Below are 20,879 nucleotides of genomic sequence, written 5' to 3'. Positions count from 1 at the left end.
CTTTTCAGTCTGGAAACTTTTCTTCCATTAATCTATGAATATACTTTCCTCTTTAAAGAATAGGCCATTTCCACATAAATTTCAGTAGTTGCAGCTCCTGGGCTCCAGAGCACAGGCTCAGTAGTTGTGGCACACAGGCTTAGGTGCTCGGCAGCACATGGGATCCTCCCGGATCAGGGATCTAACATATCTTCTGCACTGGCAGGTGGATTCTTTACCACTGAGCCACCAGGGAAACCCCAGGATATGTTCTTATTGACCATACACAGCCCATTAAGTCAAATCATTTCCAGGCCACATGCTTGTCATGATCAAAGACCAGTACTTAATCACCAGGCCTCAAGAAACCAGCAACCAGTCCACAAATGTGCTCCTCTTCTCACTCTGAGACCATAACATATGGGGGGTTTAAGCAATGAACTATTAATATATCTGGCACCTGGTTCTTACTTCAGGACCATCTCACCTAAAACCGCCCACTCTTTCCTCTTAAATAAGACATTTTGCTGAACTAATAATGACTAATCAGCTCACATGTAACTATGCTGTCATATATTTAGTATTTTTATATTTGGGAGGATACTGTGACTCACCTATAGCCATCCAAGGATTCAAAACAGTGAAGCAACTTGTTTAGCTGAGCATATATTGAATATTATTCACCAACAGTTGTTGAAGCCTTGAGACAGAGGACTCCAGTGAAAAACCAACATATGAGGAGGTCCACTAATCCCTATCACTACTGAGAAAAGGTATATTTTGGCAGAGGAGTATCACACAACCTTCCAAAGAGTCTACAAACCTGTCTAGAATACATGACAGGGACCAACATGTAGAGTCTGGTTCAGAAGAAGATTCAGGCTTTGACACTGGGGAATCAAATAGGATTTAACTACCTGGATCCTTGCCATTGAGCTTGTTCTCACTTCTTGAGATAGGCATTAATCAATTGTGTGTTAATTGCTCAGTTGTGTCTGACTCTTTGTGATCCCATGGACTGTAGCCCATCAGGCGCCTCTGTCCATGGAATCCTTCAGGCAAGAATACTGGAGTGGGTAGCCATTCCCTTCTTCAGGGGATCTTCCTGACCCAAGGATTGAACGCAGGTCTCCCGCATTGCAGGCAGATTCTTTACCATCTGAGCCACCAGGGAAGCCCTTAATCAATTGTCCGCATGCAAATAAAATGGGTTAATTGAGGACAAATGTTATCCCTGAACCCTCCTCCGTGTTGACCAATGCTTTAAACCAGCCTTCCAAATTAAAGCCTATCTAGCTTCTAAAACCAGCTCTTCATCCAATCTCTACATACTGAAATGCTTCTGAGATTGCAAGCATCATAGATCTGCCATATATGTTTATTATAAACCCTCAACTATTCTACTTTTGTGTAAACATTATTAGTGCCCTAATCTAACCTATGTTCCACCTTCCAGTGTCCTGCTCAAGTCGGAGTAGAGCCCCTTTCCCATTCATCACAACTCCAAAGGTCCTAACTCATGCAATTGAGTATCTTATTTAGTTGAAACTAAACATTCCACTTGCTTTTTCTCTTACCTATGAGGTCTATCACTCTGTCTTGTAGAAAAAAGAACCCAGTAAAGTCAGAGTTTTTCTTCATAAACCCATGCTAGGGCCATCTTTTTCTTCCTCGGTACTTTCCCATTACTATTCTGGTGCTGAGTTTCCCAAGCTATTTCCAAGCACAGGTTTTAAAGCAAGACAAGATGTCATTTCAAAGACTCTCTCTGCTTACAGAGTAGGGTGTTCATAATACACTGTCAGCTATGAATGCATTAATTAACACTCAAATCACAATTTAATCTCCCCAGGCTTACAAACTGTTGCCATGTTGCAGAATCTGTGTTATAGAATGAAACACACATGATAAATGACTTTGGAAAATGAGTACTAAATATGACCCTATCAAGAAGACACTGATTTCTACATATGTATAGCATAAAGGACATAAACATTTTATTATTCAGGAGAATAGCTTTCATATTCCATTTCAGTGCAAATAAGCTTTGCTGAGGGACTGAAAATTTGAAACTAAACAGAGTTCTGTTCAGTACTGTAAGACATCCAGATATTACCCAGGAAATAAACATACTGCTTCTTATGGGAAGCCAGGTATTCAGGGGAGAATATATGAATTGTATATAATCATTGACATAATCATTTTATAATTATATAAATTTAGGAAAGCCCTCACACAGGGCTGTGTGGGTGTGATACAGAGGCTTATGGGGGATTCTCTTCACCCTTAAAGATTTTCAGAGTATATTTCTTACGTCTCGGTCAGCAGAACATCCCACACCCTGGGAAAGCAACAGGAATGTCACATTATTATCTGAGGCAGTGGAACAGCAAGGGGGAAGGAGTAGTGGAAAAAACAAAAACAAAAACAAAAACCTACCCAGGGTAGGCAATAGGGGATGTACAGAGAATCTGAAAACAGTAAGAAAACTGACAAAAAGTCAGTTTGGTTCACCTTGTTCCAGCAATTTTAAACAAATTCCATGATCATCCCTCTACAGGAGGAGGCTCTCATCTGTGCTTCCTCTCCCCATTTCATTCCCTTATGCCCCTGCACTGAGCCACTGCTGCCTGCTCTGAGGATACTGAATGCTCTGTTACCCTGTCTTCCTGGGATCTATGTTTGTGCTGCCCTCGGCTGTAGTTTCTAAACAAGTCATCGTAAGTAGGTAGAACTGAGTGTTATGTGTGTAGAAACAGAGCAGTTCGTAGTTAACCTATGAGCTTATTTCAGCATGTCAGATATCACAAATTCAGAGTTCTGAGCAGACTGACTAAAATCTCAAGTTCTGTTGCTTTCAGCTGAAAATATTTAAACTTAGCAGGGTAATGCTAAGGCAAGGAGGTAAGTGGTATGCACACAGGCTTTGGTGTCAGACTGACTTGAGTTGGGTCCTTGCTGTGACCAGATGCAGGCCCTGGGAGATGTGGATATTCAGGCCTATTTTGCAGAGAGTTGAAAGAGTATAAGAGAAAATATATGTAAAATACCTAATAAAAGGTCTAAGATGGGCTTCCCTGGTGGCTCAGCAGTAAAGAATCTGCCTGCAGTGCAGGAGACCTGGGTTTGATCCCTGGGAAGATCCCCTGGAGGACGGCATAGCTATCCATTCCAATACTCTTGCCTACAGAATTCCATGGACAGAGGAGCCTGGTGGGCTACAGTCCATGGGGTCACAAAGAGTTGGACATGACTGAAGTGACTAAGCAGCCGCAGCAAGGTCTAAGACATGCAATATGCTCAGCTTTTACTGTATACTGACCAAAAGTTCTTTCGGAAAGTTACTTATTTATTTCAAAATTATATATATATATAGCTTCATAGTGGACTATACTGGTTCCTTAACAAGTGGATTTTATTAGGGAAAATATCTCTCAAAATATAAGGCCCATGTGGAAAAATATAATGACATCTTTGCTAGAGAAAGATATTCTAGTATAATAGTTCTTAAACTTGAGTGTGTATCAGAATCACCTAGATATCACGCCCCAGAGTTTCTAATTCAATGGGTCTGTGTGGGAGTCCAACAATTTCTCAAGAGATATCGATGATGCTGGTACTGGTGCTGGCCCCAAAATCACATGTTGAGAACCACTGTTCTAAGACAGTGATTTTCAAACTTTAACATGAACACAAATCACGTGTGGCATCGTGGAGCATGGAAATTCTGCATTTCTAATAAGCTCCCAAGTGATATTAATATTTTTGGTCTGCAGATCAGACATGGAATGACAAGGCTCTTGGGTTACCTTGCCCCAAAAGGTAGGTGATAACCATGTGTGGCTACTGAGCACTTAAAATGTGGCTAGTCCAAACTGAGAAGTGCTTTTAAGAATAAATTACACTCTGGATTTAGAAGATTTATTATAAAAATGTAAAATATTTCAATAATTCTTCATATTGGTTATTTATTGAAATGCTAATATTTTAGATGTGTTCGTGTGTGCTAAGTCACTTTAGTTGTGTCCAGCTCTTTGCGACCCTATGGACTGTAGACCGCCAGGCTCCTCTGTCCATGGGATTCTCCAGGCAAGAATACTAGAGTGGGTTGCCTCGCCCTCCTGCAGGGGATCTTCCCGACCCAGGGATCAAACCCATGTCTCTTATGTCTCCTACACTGGCAGGCAGGTTCTTCACCACTAGAGCCACCATCAGGTTAAAATAAAATATTAATATTTTTACATTAAAAACTTTTTTAATGTGTAGAAAACTTTAAATAACATAAGTGCACCTAATTACATTTGTGTTGGATAGTACTGCTATAGAAAACATTAATTTATCCTCACCTCCGATGCTTACTTGCTCAGTCATGTTCGACTCTTTGCAGCCCCATGGACTGTAGCCCACCAGGCTCCTCTGTCTGTGGGATTCTCCAGGCAAGAATATTGGAGTGGGCTACCATGCCCTGCTCAGCAACCAACAACATTCTTGAAGCAGCTCCACTGAAGGGCTTTAAAGCACTACTCATTTTATGTAATAATATCTCCTATAGGCTGTTTCTCAGAGAAGGCAATGGCACCCCACTCCAGTACTCTTGCCTGGAAAATCCCATGGATGGAGGAGCCTGGTAGGCTACAGTCCACGGGGTCGCGAAGAGTTGGACATGACCAACAACTTCATTTTCACTTTTCACTTTCATGCATTGGAGAAGGAAATGGCAACCCACTCCAGTGTTCTTGCCTGGAGAATCCCAGGGACGGGGGAGCCTAGTGGGCTGCTGTCTGTGGGGTCGTACAGAGTTGGACACGACTGAAGTGACTTAGCAGCAGTAGCAGCAGGCTGTTTTTAACTTCATCTCTCTAAAGTTATCCTTTCACTAAGTCAGGGTCAAAAATCTTCAATGGCCTTCCACTTGTTAAAAGATAAACTCCAAACTGTTAAAATTAGCATTCTAAATTATCCACAGTCTATGCAATTTCCTTTTCCAACTTAACTGCTTCCCTAAGCATGAGACTCAAAATTGTTTCTGTTGACAGATGAATGGATAAAGAAGCTGTGGTACTTATACTGCTGTTTAGTTGCTCAGTTGTGTCCGACACTTTGTGACCTCATAGGCTGCAGCCTGTCATGTTCCTCTGTCCATGGGATTTCCCAGTCAAGAATACTGGCATGGGTTGCCATTTTCTTCTCCAAGAGCTCTTCCTGACCCTGGCCTTGAACCTGCATCTCCTGCATTGGCAGATGAGTTCTTTACCACTGGGCCACCAGGGAAGTCTGGTACATATATAGTACGGAACATTACTAAGCGATAAAAAGGAGCAAATTTGAGTCAACTGAACTGAAGTGGATGAACCTAGAGGCTGTTATACACAGTGAAGTAAATCAGAAAGAGAAAAACAAATATCACATATTAATGTATATATACGGAATCTAGAAAAATGGTCCTGATGACTCTATTTGCAAGGCAGGAATAGAGACGCAGACATAGAGAATGGAATTATGAACACAGAGGGGGAAGGAGAGAGTGGGACAAATTGAGAGAGTAGCGTTGAAAAACATATATTACCCTGTGTAAAATAGATAGCTAGTGGAAAGTTACTGAATAACACACGATGTTCAGGCTGGTGTTCTGTGACAACCTAGGGGGGTAGGATGGGGGAGGTGGGAGGGAGGCTCAAGAGGGAGAGGATAGAGTTCCACTTATGGATCGTTAATGTTGTACAGCAGAAACTCATACAACACTGTAAAGCAACTATACTCCAATAAAAAACAAATCTAAAAAAAGTATTTGCCGATTGTTTGATTAAGGATGATTTTGCTCAGGATTAAAAAAGTAGATTTCTCAACTGGTCTTGCTTAACATTGGTCCTTTAGGGTAAATTCTTTGATCTCTACTTGGTGGTAAAAGTCAAGATGGTAATTTCTACCTTCAAGGGTTGATGTAAGAATTTAATGATATATATATGTATATATGTATATACACACACTCACACATACATATATGGGTTTCCCTGGTGGCTCAATGGTAAAGAATCTGCCTGCCAGGAGACATGGATTCAATACCTGATTGGGAAGATCCTCTGGAGAAGGAAATGATAAGCTGCTCTAGTATTCTTGCCTGGGAAATCCCGTGGACAGAGGAGTCTGGCAGTCTAGTCCATGAGGTTGTAAAGAGTTGGACATGACCTAGTGACTGAACAGCAACAACAACAAATATAAATATAAATAAATAAATAAATAAATATATATATATATATATACGTGTGTGTGTGTGTGTGTGTGTGTGTGTGTATCTGTGTGCTAAGTCACTTCAGTCATGTCTGACTCTTTGCGACCTTATGGACTGTAGTGCACTGGGCTTCTCTGTCCACTAATTCTCCAGGAATACTGAAGTGGGTTGCCATGCCCTCCTTCAGGGGATCTTCCCAATCCAAGATCGAACCCACGTCTCTTATGTCTCCTGCATTGGAGGCAGATTTTTTTTACTGCTGAGCCACTGGGGAAGCCCATTAATGAGGGTAGTTGGTTATAAACTATAGTATGTTTTGCTTTACTATGGTTTAAATATTTTATTAAAACATCATTGACAATGTCAACAAATAGGTGTCTACACTAGTTGGACTAACTGACCACTAAGGCAGAGGTTCCCAAACTCTCTCAGATCACAGCATACTTAGTGAGCGTCTTGACAACTGTTGCAAAGTGCACCTAGTACCAAAAAAAAACAGCTAAGATTTGGATTTATTAAGTAGTTAAGTCCAAAGGACTTCATTTTTCTTTATTTCCTGACAACTTAGTAGTCTACTAAAATATTATACACATAAATTAAAGAAAAAACATTATTTTTTCAGTCTCAAATAACTATCATTACTTATGAATGAGACATGTGTGCCTGTTTGGCACAATTTCTCAAACCTTGGAATCAGATTGGATATTGCCTCATTTCCTTCTCCACAAAGGTTTATGCCCCACCAAAAACCAAGTTTCACAAAGGATGTTAAATTATGGACTATTTCAAGATAGTAAATTTTTGGTGACCAGATCAACAATTTTGTTGGTTTCCTTTGAAAATTTAAACTAATGTGTAACAACTCTAGGAATTTACAGCAGTGTTCCAGGGTGCCTTGTCTCACAGTTTGGAAATCACAGCTCCAAGCTCTTTTCTGATTAAGAAATTATGATTCAAAGGATTTAAAAAACTTGAAGTTTGAAACTCCTTGCTTCCCCCCTGTTGAGGTTTAAATCTCATTACAGAGTCAAAAAAAAAAAAAAAAGGCAAGCGTGTCAGAACAGCTTGGGACAGCGTACAGAAAGGCAGGGAGCATTGGAATATTTGCTCTTTTTCATATGGGGTAGGAGAAACAGATTCTTGACATGAAAGGTAATCAACAGATGTGATCCAGTGGTCACCCTGGGGTGGACCACTAGAACTTTCTTACCAAGCCCAAAGACTCCCTCTCCTAATTTCCACTTTTTGTCTCCAGCAGCTTTCTTAAGCAAAAGTAGTTTGGTTGACTTAGCACCAGAGTGTATGAAACAGTGTCTGAAGCTTTAGGCAATGGAACTCACTAAGATAGCTAGCTGTCCCTATTTATGTCATGTGGAATCCATCTGGGGACACACACAGTGGTCACAGTGTGTTCCTGAGATGAATGAGGCTGCTACCTAACTGGCCCCAGATAGTCAAAGCAGTCCAGTTCCACACTGCTACCATAATGAGTGATGTTTCATTTGCCAAATGCAATGAAAACCTGCTCAAAGATAGTAAGGGAGAAAGAAGCTGGGTAAAAGGAATTATCAATATATCAGACTCTAAACTAATTGAACAATTAGATGCATGTATTGTTTAGGAGAATTATGACTAGGAATATTAATAAAACAATCTGTGAATACTGCGTGTCCTTTTCATAATTTTGGTTTGGGGGTAGGAGGACAAAAAATAACTGCAGCTATTTTTTAGATGGCCATAAATAAGATTTTGATTTTATTTTCAGATAAGACAAAAGCAATGAGAAGACAGCTCCACAAGGCTTGCCTGGGGCAGACAGATATTATGGGAGAGAAAATGTTTATTTGTCAGAGAATCATTCTCAAGATCCCCTTAAGGGTCTCTAGTTAGAGCTTTGATGTATCTCTCTTTTCACTTTCTAACATAAGTTACATTGGCTATATCATTGAAATGAAATTAAAAGAATGCTCTCTGCTTTTCTTTAATGATAAAAATTTAAATTTAACTGGAGATTCTTTTACAGTTTTTCTTGGAAAGGATGGAAAAGCTTCACAGCATGTGCTGTTGACAGTATGCCAGAAGACCCTAGACCCCTGTGGTTTCTTGATGACAATTGTGGAGCCACCAACTGTCTTCACAACTCAGAGTGATTACCCATAAACAGGTGCTTGGCGACAATTCCAGTTCATTACCCACATCAGAACTGAGAGTGCAGAGGAGAAAGTGATATGATTGGTTTCTTGGCAGTTATCCTGGGATGGATAATTTGAGTATTGTTAATAAAATATGAATTCGTTTTAATATACTGGTTGATTATATTTTATGTGGTAGGCAATGTTCTATATCCTGTAAGGAATTTTTTAAAAATTAGGTATATAGTCACTGCCCTTCATTAAGGGAAAACTGGGAAATGAAAAAACACACAACAGCTTTTCAGAAGGCAAAACAGAGGTAACATGAGAAACACACAGCATTTTATGAATTTTCAGGAGAAAGAGTATTAGTTACTGAAAAGCTATTCAGTCCTATATTTTCTCATATAATTTCATGTAATCTTCACAAAAGTCCCATAAAATAGTATAATTATAATTTTGTAGATTAGGTAACTGAGATTTCAATGATTATACAGTTCAATAATGGACACATAGGGAATTTAAATTCATGGTTTTCCAACTCTGAAGTCTATCATCTTTCCACATTCTACTTTGAAATAAAAAATAAAATATCATCCACTTTACAAGATGAAGGCTTTAAAGAGGAGATGGCATTTGTGATAAAATGTGAGGGGTAGAGTTTCTTATTAAAATTTTCACTAATATAAAAGTATATATATATATATATTCCTAGTATCAGAGGAGAATAAAATAAACCCTTAAATTAATCCCCCAGACACATCCACTATGGCAAGCACTCTCAGCTGGCTGACTCAGCACACAGTCTCACCTCCTTCTCCCCAGGCAGGGATGGCCAGGCGGCGACAGGAGATGCAAGGAAAGTACCTGGGTAGTACCTCCCTTCCTAAATAGTAAGTCCCTAATAGGACAAATCTGCCTTGGCTACTACTGTCTTCTCCACTATATGCTTGCTGAAACTTCAAGTTTTCAGCCACTTTTTGACCATGATGCAGCCAAGAGGAGGATAAAGGCAAAGACTCAGGATCCTTGATGGTATCACTGAGAGCCACCATGTCAGCTCTGATCTGTTTCCTCATGGGCATTTTGTTTCGTAAAACAACCTAACTCTGATGTATGCAAGCCACTGTGAATTTTTATTATTTGCAGCTGAACATATTCATAACTAATATAAATATATATATACTATTAATACTATCTACATGTATATATTATATATTCTTCTATATATAGAATTTTGAAACTTGTTTTTTCATTAAATTTCTCTTGAAGAAATAATGTTTAATGCCTTCATGATATTTCATAAAGTTCATGTAGCATAATTTATTTTATCATTCTTTTGTGAGATTCATACGTTACTTTTTTCTTTCCTTTTTAGGCATTATAAATAAACTTTCATATATATTTGATGGTTTACATCTCTGAACATGTGATGGATAGAAATGGCCCCAGGAAGTACAGAGAAAGCATTCCATACAGAGGAAGGAGTATGTGCAGAGACAGAGAGGCAAGAAATATGAATATTGCCCAGGGAATAGTTTAGTAATATTATCCGGCTGATGTGTAAGTCCATGGATATAATGGTTGGAAAGATAGGTGGGAATGAAACAGGAGAGCTTTGAATGTCAGACGGAGGAGAGTCACTGGGGGCTATGATTAATTTAGCAACATGAATCTGTGTGTAGGGTTTAGGACTGATGACAATGGGGAGAGGCCAGAAGCAGGAAGACATCACTGTGGGCTAGTCAGTCCCAGGACAGACTGATGAGGGCATGCTCCAGTGTACACATAACTAGAAAGATGGCTATATTTGTGGGAGGCACAGTGAAGATTGAAGCTTCATCACGTAAAAATCAATTGGATGCAGGGAATGGGAAAAGGGAGTGAAAAGTTAAAGATGATGGCAGTTTTGAGATGAACTGGCTTTAAAAAGTAAGTCAATGTACAGAAATAGTGATGACAATGAAAAAAGGAGCTGTGGGACTTCCCTGGTGGTCCAGTGGTTAAGAATCCACCTGCCAATGCAGGGGACAGGGGTTCGATCCCTGGTCTGTGAAGATCCCACGTGCTGTGCAGCAGCTGCAGCTAAGCCTGTGCACCACAACTACTGAGCCCATGCTCTAGGGTCTGCATGCTGCAACTACTGAAGTCTGGGTGCCTAGAGCCCATGCTCCGCAACAAGAGAAGCCACCACAATAAGAACCTGGGGCACTGCAATGAAGGGTAGCCCTTGGTTGCCACAACTAGAGAAAGCCCACAGGCAGCGACGAAGACAGTGCAGCCACAAAATATAAATAAATAATTTTTTTTTTTTTTTAAAGAAAAAAGGAGCTGTTAGGGTGGGGAAAATACAGTGGAGCCATGTTTATTTTTAAGACAGAGATAAGACTTCATGGTGGAGCATGCAGAAGGTCGAAGTGTATGTTTGCAAACTGAATGGAGAGTTGGGGATGAATTTAAAACTAGAGACGCTTAGATGCAAGACGTCACTGGCACAGAGATAAGACATCAAGTTGAAGCAGTGGGTTTGATCATCTAGATAAAACTTAAGGCAGAGAGAGGCCGAGGAATATAGCTGTGAGAGCAGTTAGGTAGGAGGACTGCTGTATACAGTTGGCTACAGTGGGGTGATCTCAGAAGATGAACACAGGTGAAAGCCTGCACAGTGCAGTGGCTTGAAGGGAACTTTGGGTTACTGGGTAAACAGTATCTAGCTATTTTGATGTGAGGTTGTAGAAATACTTCATAATTCAAACTGACTGAAGGTGCCAGTGTAAACTATGAAAAGTTGTACAGTAACTACTAGCTTGAAATTCTCAAGTACATAGAGAAACTGAAACTGACTGCAGCGTATTTCCAACAGAGATCCTAGTGCGACTATCAAATGAAAAGAGAAATGTCTTTTAAAATCAAAAGCATTAGTTGGTAAAAAAGAAAAACATTAAGAAAAGACCTGGGTTTGTCTGCCCTGGTCTGTAGTGAGTAGGCAGTGTAGGACAGAAGATGTGTAGGATTTCAGAGTTCTTTCCAGACTGGGGTGGGGTGTTTACTAGTCAGTCAGTATGTATTTATTGAACACCTTCTGAAAATTTTTATTCAGATATTCAAAGAGTATATTTTTGTTTTATCATGTAAATAATTTTAGAAATATGACAGTACATTCAATATAAGCAATTTTAATACTGTCATCTTATATGTGAGAGAGGCAGTAGAAACAAAAGTCTCATGGATATTTTTACTACAGAGAAATAGTCTAATACAGCCCTCAGGAAGGTACATGGGGAATCATCATGAGGAAAGAAGCTGGAAAACAAAATCTCATTCTTGCACCTCTGATGGTCCTTGCGGAGGACCTGTGGAAGCAGGAGGTGGCTGTGGAGACTGGAAAACAGACTACAAAGGTACACCATGGTCAGTTGCTGCCTCCTGGTTTTGGCCATATATCCACAATGCTTCCATGGTTCTCTCAAGCTATGATACTTGAGAACATTCCAAGATTAGAAGTGATACTCATTCAGTGTGTTTTTAAATGCTTTAGCTTCTTCTAGCTTCTCTGAGAGTTTCTGTTTGGTGCTTCTATTACCTCCAGAGTTGAATGCCACTCCAAACTCACTGTCACATCTTTATCTGCGTACTAGGGCCTCTCGTGGGTCATGTGCTGTCATGGACCAGGGAGTCAGTAATGAAATGACACGGAGGTGCTGGATGGCTAATGGCTACCCTGGTTCTACTGAGCACCTTTAAGGTGTCACTCACTGTTCTAGGTTCCTGTTTATATGCTACTGAACAGGAGAGAGAAAGAAAGTCACTGCCCTCAAGGAGTTTAATTCTAGAGGAGAAAGACAAGCAATAAATAACGGCATAAAATAACTTCAGGTGCTGCTTGCAACACACAAAGAATATAACATTAGGTCATGTGCAGAGAGTGACTGTGTGAGCTGCGGAGGTGAGGGATGGCTGCTCTGAGGAGGTGGCTTGAGCACAGGATAAATGATGGAAGATATGGGAGAAGAACTGTGCCAGCGGGAGGAGTGGTAAACACCAGACACCAAGAAGGGAGCAAGCTTAGCATGTTCAAGGAGCAGAGAAAAGGCCAGTGTCTCGGGAATACAGTAGATGAGCAAAGTGGATCAGGTTGAGGTGTAAGAGACAGGTAGGGGGATGACAGACTAAAGCACACTGAGGGAGACAGCATTCAGGGTGGGCAACAGTGGAGGAGAGAGCCAGAGGGGACAGGAGAGAGAAAAAGTGAGACAGAAGGAGTCTGTCTCTGGCAACACCTTCACAGGAATAATGGTGAAGGATGGCATGGCACTGCCAACCAGGGCAAGGTACATCCACACATGCCAGCTGCCTACAAGGCAAATTTAGAGCCTACCGAATTGACACCGGAGCTTCCTGGGTGGCTCAGCAGTAAAGAACCTGCCTGCCAATGCAGGAGACAAGGTTTGATCCCCAGGTCAGGAAGAGTCCCTGGAGAAGGAAATGGCAACTCACTCCAATATTTTTGCCTGGGAAATCCCACGAACAGGGGAGCCTGCCGGGCTACAGTCCATGGTGTCACAAAAGAGGTGGACATGAACGAGCAACTAAACAACAACAAAGTGACATTGTCTTTTGGATTTTTCGCAGGTGTCTTAAAAGTAAAATGCACAAAATTGTGCTAGCTACCCAGTTTTCTCACTCTCCTCTTTCACTTTCGTCAAGAGACTTTTTAGTTCCTCTTCACTTTCTGCCCTAAGGGTGGTGTCATCTGCATATCTGAGGTTATTGATATTTCTCCCAGCAGTCTTGATTCTGCCTTGTGCTTCATCCAGCCAGCATTTTGCATGATATATTCTGCATATAAGTTAAATAAGCAAGGTGACAATATATGGCCTTGACATACTCCTTTCCCCATTTGGAATAAGTCTACTGTTCCATGTCCAGTTCTAACTGTTACTCTGCGGATCACAACAAACTGTGGAAAATTCTGCATACAGATTTCTCAGGAGGCAGGTCCAGTGGTCTGGTATTCCCATCTCTTTCAGAATTTTCCACAGTTTGTTGTGATCTGCAGAGTCAAAGGCTTTGGCATAGTCAATAAAGCAGAAGTAGATGTTTTTCTGGAACTCTATTGCTTTTTCGAAGATCCAATGGTTGCTGGCAATTTGATCTCTGGTTCCTCTGCCTTTTCTAAATCCAGCTTGAACATCTGGAAGTTCACAGCTCACATACTGTTGAAGCCTGGCTTGGAGAATGAAGGCAATGGCAACCCACTCCAGTACTCTTGCCTGGAAAATCCTATGGACAGAGGGGCCTGGTAGGCTGCAGTCCATGGGGTCGCAAATAGTTGGACACGACTGAGTGACTTCACTTTCACTTTTCACTTTCATGCATTGGAGAGGGAAATGGCAACCCACTCCAGTGTTCTTGCCTGGAGAATCCCAGGGACGGGGCAGCCTGGTGGGCTGCTGTCTCTGGGGTTGCACAGAGTCGGACATGACTGAAGGGACTTAGCAGCACCAGCAGCAGCATTACTGTGCTAGCATATGAGATGAATGCAGTTGTGCGGTAGATTGAACATTCTTTGGAATTACCTTTTGGGATTGGAATGAAAACTGACCTTTTACAGTCCTGTGGTCATTGTTGAGTTTTCCAAATTTGCAGGCATATTGAGTGTGGCACTTGAACAACATCATCTTTTAGGATTTGAAATAGCTAAACTGGAGTTCCATCACCTCTACTAGCTTTGTTCGTAGTGATGCTTACTAAGGTCTAGTTGACTTTGCATTCCAGGATGTCTGGCTCTAGGTAAGCGATCATACCATCATAGTTATCTGAAGATCTTTTTTGTATAGTTCTGTGTATTCTTGCCACCTCTTCTTAATATCTTCTGCTTCTGTTATGTCCATAACATTTCTATCTTTTATTTTACCCATCTTTGCACAAAATGTTCCCTTGGTATCTTTTTCTTGAAGAGATTGCTAGTCTTTCCCATTCTATTGTTTTCTTCTACTTCTTTTCATTGATCATGGAGGAAGGCTTTCTTATCTCTCCTTGCTATTTTTGGAACTCTGCATTCATATGGGTATATCTTTCCTTTTCTCCTTTCTCTTTTGCATCTTTTCTTTTTTCAGCTATTTGTAAGGCCTCCTCAGACAACCATTTGCCTTTTTGCATTTTTTTTTCTTGAGGATGGTCTTGATCACTGCCTCTTGTACAATGTCACAAACTCCTGTTCATGACAGGTAATTCAGATACTTCATTATTTCAACTTAAACCCTTCACGGCACTTTCAACAAAAGTTCTGAGAAGGATGCATTCAGGATGAAAAATGAAACCAATAAATCTCTGTGGTGTCTGATCACATTTTGGGAAAAAGTTCTTCCCAAAAAACTTGTTGGGAAGTTTAAAAGATGGTTTAAAAAGTTAAAAAATGGTTAGTAAAAGTTAAAAAAAGTTTAAAAAGTGGTTAAAAAGTTAAAAAAAAAGAATTCATAAGAAATAGGCAAGTGAGAAAGGATGGTAGTTTGAACTCTGGGCTATATAATAAAGACAAGAATGGTTAGAGGACCAGAAGAGGCAGTTAAGTGAGTTGCCTAAAGTGCTAAAGATGCTGAAGTCCTTGAGCAGGAAGGAGGGGCTGGGATAAAAACCACAGAATCTGGAGGAGGTAAAAGAAGTTAGAAGAGGGAGTCTTGAGATCCCTCCTACCTCTCTGGCCTGTTTTATTGGTCTTAGTCACATGCGTCTTGTATAAACCAAGCTAGAGAAGTTTTTTTTCTTCCTGGAATTCTCTCTCTCTGTCCCCATATCCTCCCCTCCCATTACCATGTGCCACAGCACTCTGTTTGTTCCTCTTTTAGCATCTATCACTCTACTTATTTTATTTCTTTGTTTATTTGATCTACAGTCTGACTCTCCCATCAGATGGTAAGTTCACTGAAAGAGGAAATTGTTTTTTATTGATCTCTTTTTATCTCCAGTGTCTGATATGATCTGGCTAGAGTGAATGATCGAATCCATTAAGGTAACCCAGAGAGAAGCAGACATAATTTTTCACTGCTTCTGCCTTCTGGATTCTCATAAAATATCACATTGCTTTGGGAGAGTTTGAGAATTCAGGGAGGCTTTTTTTTTTTTTTTGGCTGGATCTCTAGGACGGTGAGACGCAATCTGGAGGTTTAAAGTAACCCCTGGAGAATGAGACAAAATCCCACCAAGGAGGGCAGCCACAGCCAAGGCAATCTCCATGGAGGTGTTCACCTGGCTGAGAGCATAAATTGGTGGCAGCTGCTACACAGACTGATGGCTTCTGGGAGTGGGACCAACAGAAGCATTTGCTTCATCGTTCATTCATTGTAGACAGTGTTTGATAATCGGGACAATAAACTGTTATTCAATAAGCTATTATTCTAAGGGCCACTCGTCAGTGTGTCACCTGAGTGAGTAACGTCAGGTTCCTTTTTGATAGAGGAGACTAGAACAGTCGTTTCAGGAGCTATCTTCTCACCATGTCTTCAGACTGATCATTTAATGTTTCTGGATCTCAGTGCCACATTTGTGACCTCAGGAGAGTTAACAGAGGCCTCTCTCTTCTTCAGTAGTTAAGGGAGAATCAGACAACTTAATGTGTAAGGAAGTGTTTTATAAACTAAGCGTAGACAACTGATAGGGATGATTATCTTTCCAAAGACTTCATTGTCACGGACTTCCCTGGTGGTCCAGCGGCCAATGCAGGGAACACCAGTTCAATCCCTGGTTGGGGAGGATCCCACATGCATGCAAGGCAGCTGGGCCCATGCACCGCTGGCTGCTGAGTCTGTGCTCTAGAGCCTGCATGTGGCAGCTGCTGAGCTCATTTTGTGCACTATGTGTTTTGGGGATTTTTCTATTTAAAAAAATGGGTTGATGTTATAGCCCTCCAAGCAGGAGGTAAGTAGGCTGATATGACTCAGGATACCCTGACTCACCTATGCCTTCTTTTGGGAGAAATTTGACAATGAAGAATCTGAAGCAGAGACAAGCAATGAGCCAACCCAGAGGGCTCAGCCAGACCAGGAGAGACCCTCCTTTCCCACTCTTCCTCACTGCCATGGACTTAGTTCAGGAACTTACTCTCTCCCATGCCCCCTGCTGACTCATTTCTGCAACATCTTCCTAAGCTGTACTCCAATCCAAACCATTTCTCTGGGATTCCCCGGTGGCTCAGTAGTAAAGAACCTGCCTGTCAGTTCAGGAGACATGGAATCTGTCCTGGGTTGGGAAGAATCCCCTGGAGAAGGTAATGACAACCCATTCTAGTAATCTTGCCTGTGAAATCCCGTAGATGGAGGAGTCTGGTAGGCTACAGTCTACAGGTGTGCAAAAGAGTCAGACGCAACTTAGCGACTAAGCAGCAACAATAATCCATTTCTCCACAGTTGCAGCTCTTCTGCCTAAAACTCTTCAGAAGGTTTCCCCAAATTTTAGACCAAATCCATGCTTCTTTGCATGATACCCAAGGCTCTAAGATCTTCCTGTCTCCTCCACTCATGGTGGAATTGTGTGTAACAGCCACTTGGGTGAGCGCTTTTTCTCAGAATCAGCCATGCTGTTTTCCTTTCATCTCTGTGCAAAGGAAAACCTTTCTCTCTAGTTCATCTCTGCTTATCCTTCAAGTTCAGCTCAGGTACCATCTCCTGCATGGAACTGTCCCTGACCCTTCCCTTAGTCTGAGTTAATTTCACACATACCAAACTGTATTCTAAATGTTTACTTCTCTTCTTAAGGAAAGAGAGCTCACTTCTTTATCTGTGTACTCCCTTGCACTTTCAGTAGAGCCTGACACAAAGTAGATGCTAAATAATGTTTGCTGAATGAATGAATAAATGAACACATGAAAATAACATAGCCAGGAAATGACACTTGTTTGCAGCAGGCAAAGCATGTTTTAGAGATGGTCCCTGATGGAAGTTTTTGGCAGATAAAGACAATAGATATTTGACTTCTGAGAACAATATCAATATCATGTTGGAAAGACACAGAGCCTAATCCATAAATCTGGAGGTAAAAATAAGCAGTTTACATCAGTGCCGTGTGTTGAATGGCCTGCAAAACGCAATTTCATAGCTTTCCAAATGCTGAAACTCTTATAGCTCCATGGACAACCTGACTTCTGGAGGTTCTAACACCATAAAGACCAGTTCTTCCAAGGGAAGTCCGTTTATTTGTCAGATATAAAACCAGCTTTTCTGAGTAAAATCCTTAGTTCTTCAAGCTTGTGTGTTAACTTGGCAAAAAACATATTCTACCTCCTAAAGAGTGAGAAAGAGATGCTCTAGACCTGTGCAAGCAAGATGGTCACTAGTCAGATGTGGTTATCGAGCACTTGAAATGTGACTGGTCTGAACTGAGCTGTGTTTGAGTGTGAAGTGCCCACTAGATTTTGAAGTCTTGCTATCAGAAAAAGGTAAAATATCTCATTATTAAATGTATTATATTGATGACATGTTGAAATGATAATATTTAGGGTACATGATATTATATAAAATATATTATTAAAATTAATTTGACCTTTTTCCTAGTTACATTTTTATATGGCTACCAGAAAATTTTAAATCACATATGTGGCTCACATGAGTGGCTTGCAGTATATTTCTATTGGACGGCACTGCTTTAGAGGTTCAGACTACCCAGAGATAAGAGGTGACTGCTTAGAGGACTAACCCTCCAGCTGTTCTAAGGGGCTTATCTCTTAAAAGTTTAAGTACATTTCTTGTGTCCTGAACAGGAAGCAGTGAATGGACAGTTTTCCCTTTTCCTAAAGGGAAAGTCATAGTCATCCTGAAGGCTGGCTGGGAGGTAGAGAGGCTGGCTAATGCTGATTGGTTCATGATACTGGAATTCTAGAATTCGTGTGTTATTTTCAATGATCAGTGTCTACTGTGGACAGTTCTTACTTGCCTGGACTGTCAGTGTTCTTTTCTGACAAGTAACTTCTTACTGGACATAGTTGGAAATTAATTAGACCCATGGTGAGCCCAAGAATCAATGGATTTTGAATAAGGCCCAACGAGGTGCTCCAATATGTAAAAGGCTATAGCTTTGGGGAGTTTTGCCTCTGCACAGTCTTTTTGCATCTTTTTTTGGTTCTTGGTTGTATTCCAGTTAGAGAAGCTGCTCTGGTTTCTCGATCTGCAGGATATCACCATAAATGTGGCACATCTGGACCACTATTCAGGCACAGGGAAAAGAGTGTTGCATGAACACCGGGAATTTGTGTTTCATTCCTAACTCTGATGTTACTCTAAGAAATAATTCCAGGACATTCTACTATTTCCTCATTTGCAAATTTAGAGCTTGTCTCATATATTAATATCTAGACCTTGTTTCCTATATTAATACCTCACAGGGCTGCTGTGGGGATTAAATAAATCAATGTTCATGGGGAATTTCTAAAAAGAATAAAGTTCTTACTCAAAACTATAAATCTATTAGCATTTCTATATATTGTTTGGTTTATCTTAGTCTTGCTTTATTATAAAGCATGATTTCTCCTGCAGGCTTCTGAGAATGAAATTCAGACTCCTGCTGCTGCTGCTAAGTCGCTTCAGTCGTGTCCGACTCTGTGTGACCCCATAGACGGCAGCCCACCGGGCTCCCCCATCCCTGGGATTCTCTAGGCAAGAATACTGGAGTGGGCTGCCATTTCCTTCTCCAATGTATGAAAGTGAAAAGTCAAAGTGAAGTCACTCAGTCGTGTCCGACTCTTAGCGACCCCATGGACTGCAGCCCATCAGGCTCCTCCGTCCATGGGATTTTCCAGGCAGGAGTACTGGAGTGGGGTGCCATTACCTTCTCCAGACTGCTACTTCTACAATAAATATTCCAGCACCACAGGCCAAGTTAGAAGTAGATGAGTATTTTTAGGCAGTAAATACGGTACATTCAACCTTGACTAATACAACATAGAAGTAATTTAGTAGTTTGTGAGTGGAGGTTAAGAATGTCATGTTACAATGGTACAAGGCAATAGAGTTAATTTTCTATACGCAGTTTGCTGAGACAATTAAGCTTCAGAAAGGGTTTTTTAAAAAATATGACAGTTAAATTTTGTTGAATTTAACAATAAAGGACTGAAGTGACAGCTAATTATAATAATAAATGCTTGAGCTGTAAACTTGAAGTATGCAGAATGATTTATGGGCACAAAAGTAGTATTTTAGCAAGTCACTGTATCAGGATAATGCATTTCAATTTTTTTCTAATTAAAATATGAAAGCCATGAAGTAGGAAAAAATGGGGCAATAAAATTCACCTAAGTGAATCTTGGTTAATATATTTGTTAAATGAATTTCCTAGGTCTGACTGAGTTCTCAAAGAAATCCAGTGAAACATACTTAATAAACTTTTATTGAAGGAAACAAAAATCCGTATGCATATATTCAGCAAGCTTTGGCAAGTAGTTTACTTCAATATTAAAAACAATGCAAAATAAAACTTCATGGTTAAAACTGGTACTTTTCTGCATATAAAAATAAATTTTCATAATGATAGTATATTCTTAACAATCATGAAGGTGATGTCAGAAATGTTACTAAATTGGTGTGGACCAGCTTTTGGTGGAAGTCACTAGTCTGTCACTAAGCCCAACACACAAACTGAGTATGTATAGCCAGGCTTTTGCTGTCAATCATTTCTCCTATAATTTTCAAGTTTTGATTCCAGTTCTCTCATGTGATATGGCTATCTTACATGGTTAGTAAGCACACTCTAGTTTGTTAATTCATGCATTCATCTGATAAATTTTTTTAAGCATCTAACATCCAGATGCTGGGATTTCAGGTAATAACCCACAGGCAGGTAACTCCCCATCCCAGTTCCCAATATAGGCAGCCAGATACCTGTTTGAGATTCTAAAACCAGCCTGTGGGGATGGGGATGGTAGGAGTCATGGGATTAAGAAGGCTTTGTTCATCCCTGAGAGGCTGAATATACAAATGGACAATGGCCAGACCATATATAAAAATACAACTCTAATCCACCACCTTCAGCAACCAGCCCAGAGAGCTAAATAATAACCCCCTGCAGCAAATGCCCCCATAAAATGGGCAGCATTTGATTAATAACTACCAGCTACCCTCATTTTGCCTGGTTTCCAATTTAGAACAACATAAAGGTAAATATGTACCCCTAATCAATTACATAGGTTGCTGTGCTTAGTCACTCAGCTGTGTGCTACTCTTTGTGACCCCATGAGCTGTAGCTCGCCAGGCTCCTCTGTCCATGGGGATTCTCCAGGCAAGAATACTGGAGGGGGTTGCCATGCCCTCCTCCAGGGGATCTTCCCAACCCAGGGATTTATCCCAGGTCTCCCACATTGCAGGCAGATTCTTTACCATCTGAGCCACCACGGAAGCCCAAGACAGGAGTGGGTAGCCTATCCCTTCTCCAGGAGATCTTCCCAACCCTGGAATTGAACTGGGGTCTCCTGCATTGCAGGAGGATTCTTTACCAGCTGAGCTACCAGGGAAGCCCATTACATAGGATACCCTACTTTTTAGTTAATTCTCCTA

At 40.8% G+C, this 20,879-nt stretch overlaps 1 protein-coding gene across 1 annotated transcript in view; it reads right to left on the bottom strand.

The window, feature by feature from the left end:
* PLD5 (phospholipase D family member 5) overlaps positions 1–20,879 on the bottom strand; it is a 415,451-nt gene that overhangs the window by 52,702 nt on the left and 341,870 nt on the right. The gene's annotated exons all lie outside the window — the stretch shown is intronic.

The sequence above is a fragment of the Capra hircus genome, chromosome 16 (assembly GCF_001704415.2).
Source record: "Capra hircus breed San Clemente chromosome 16, ASM170441v1, whole genome shotgun sequence".
Classification (NCBI taxonomy): domain Eukaryota; kingdom Metazoa; phylum Chordata; class Mammalia; order Artiodactyla; family Bovidae; genus Capra; species Capra hircus.
The sequence above is the reverse complement of the archived record's forward strand: the minus strand, read 5'-3'. Positions and strand labels throughout refer to the sequence as shown.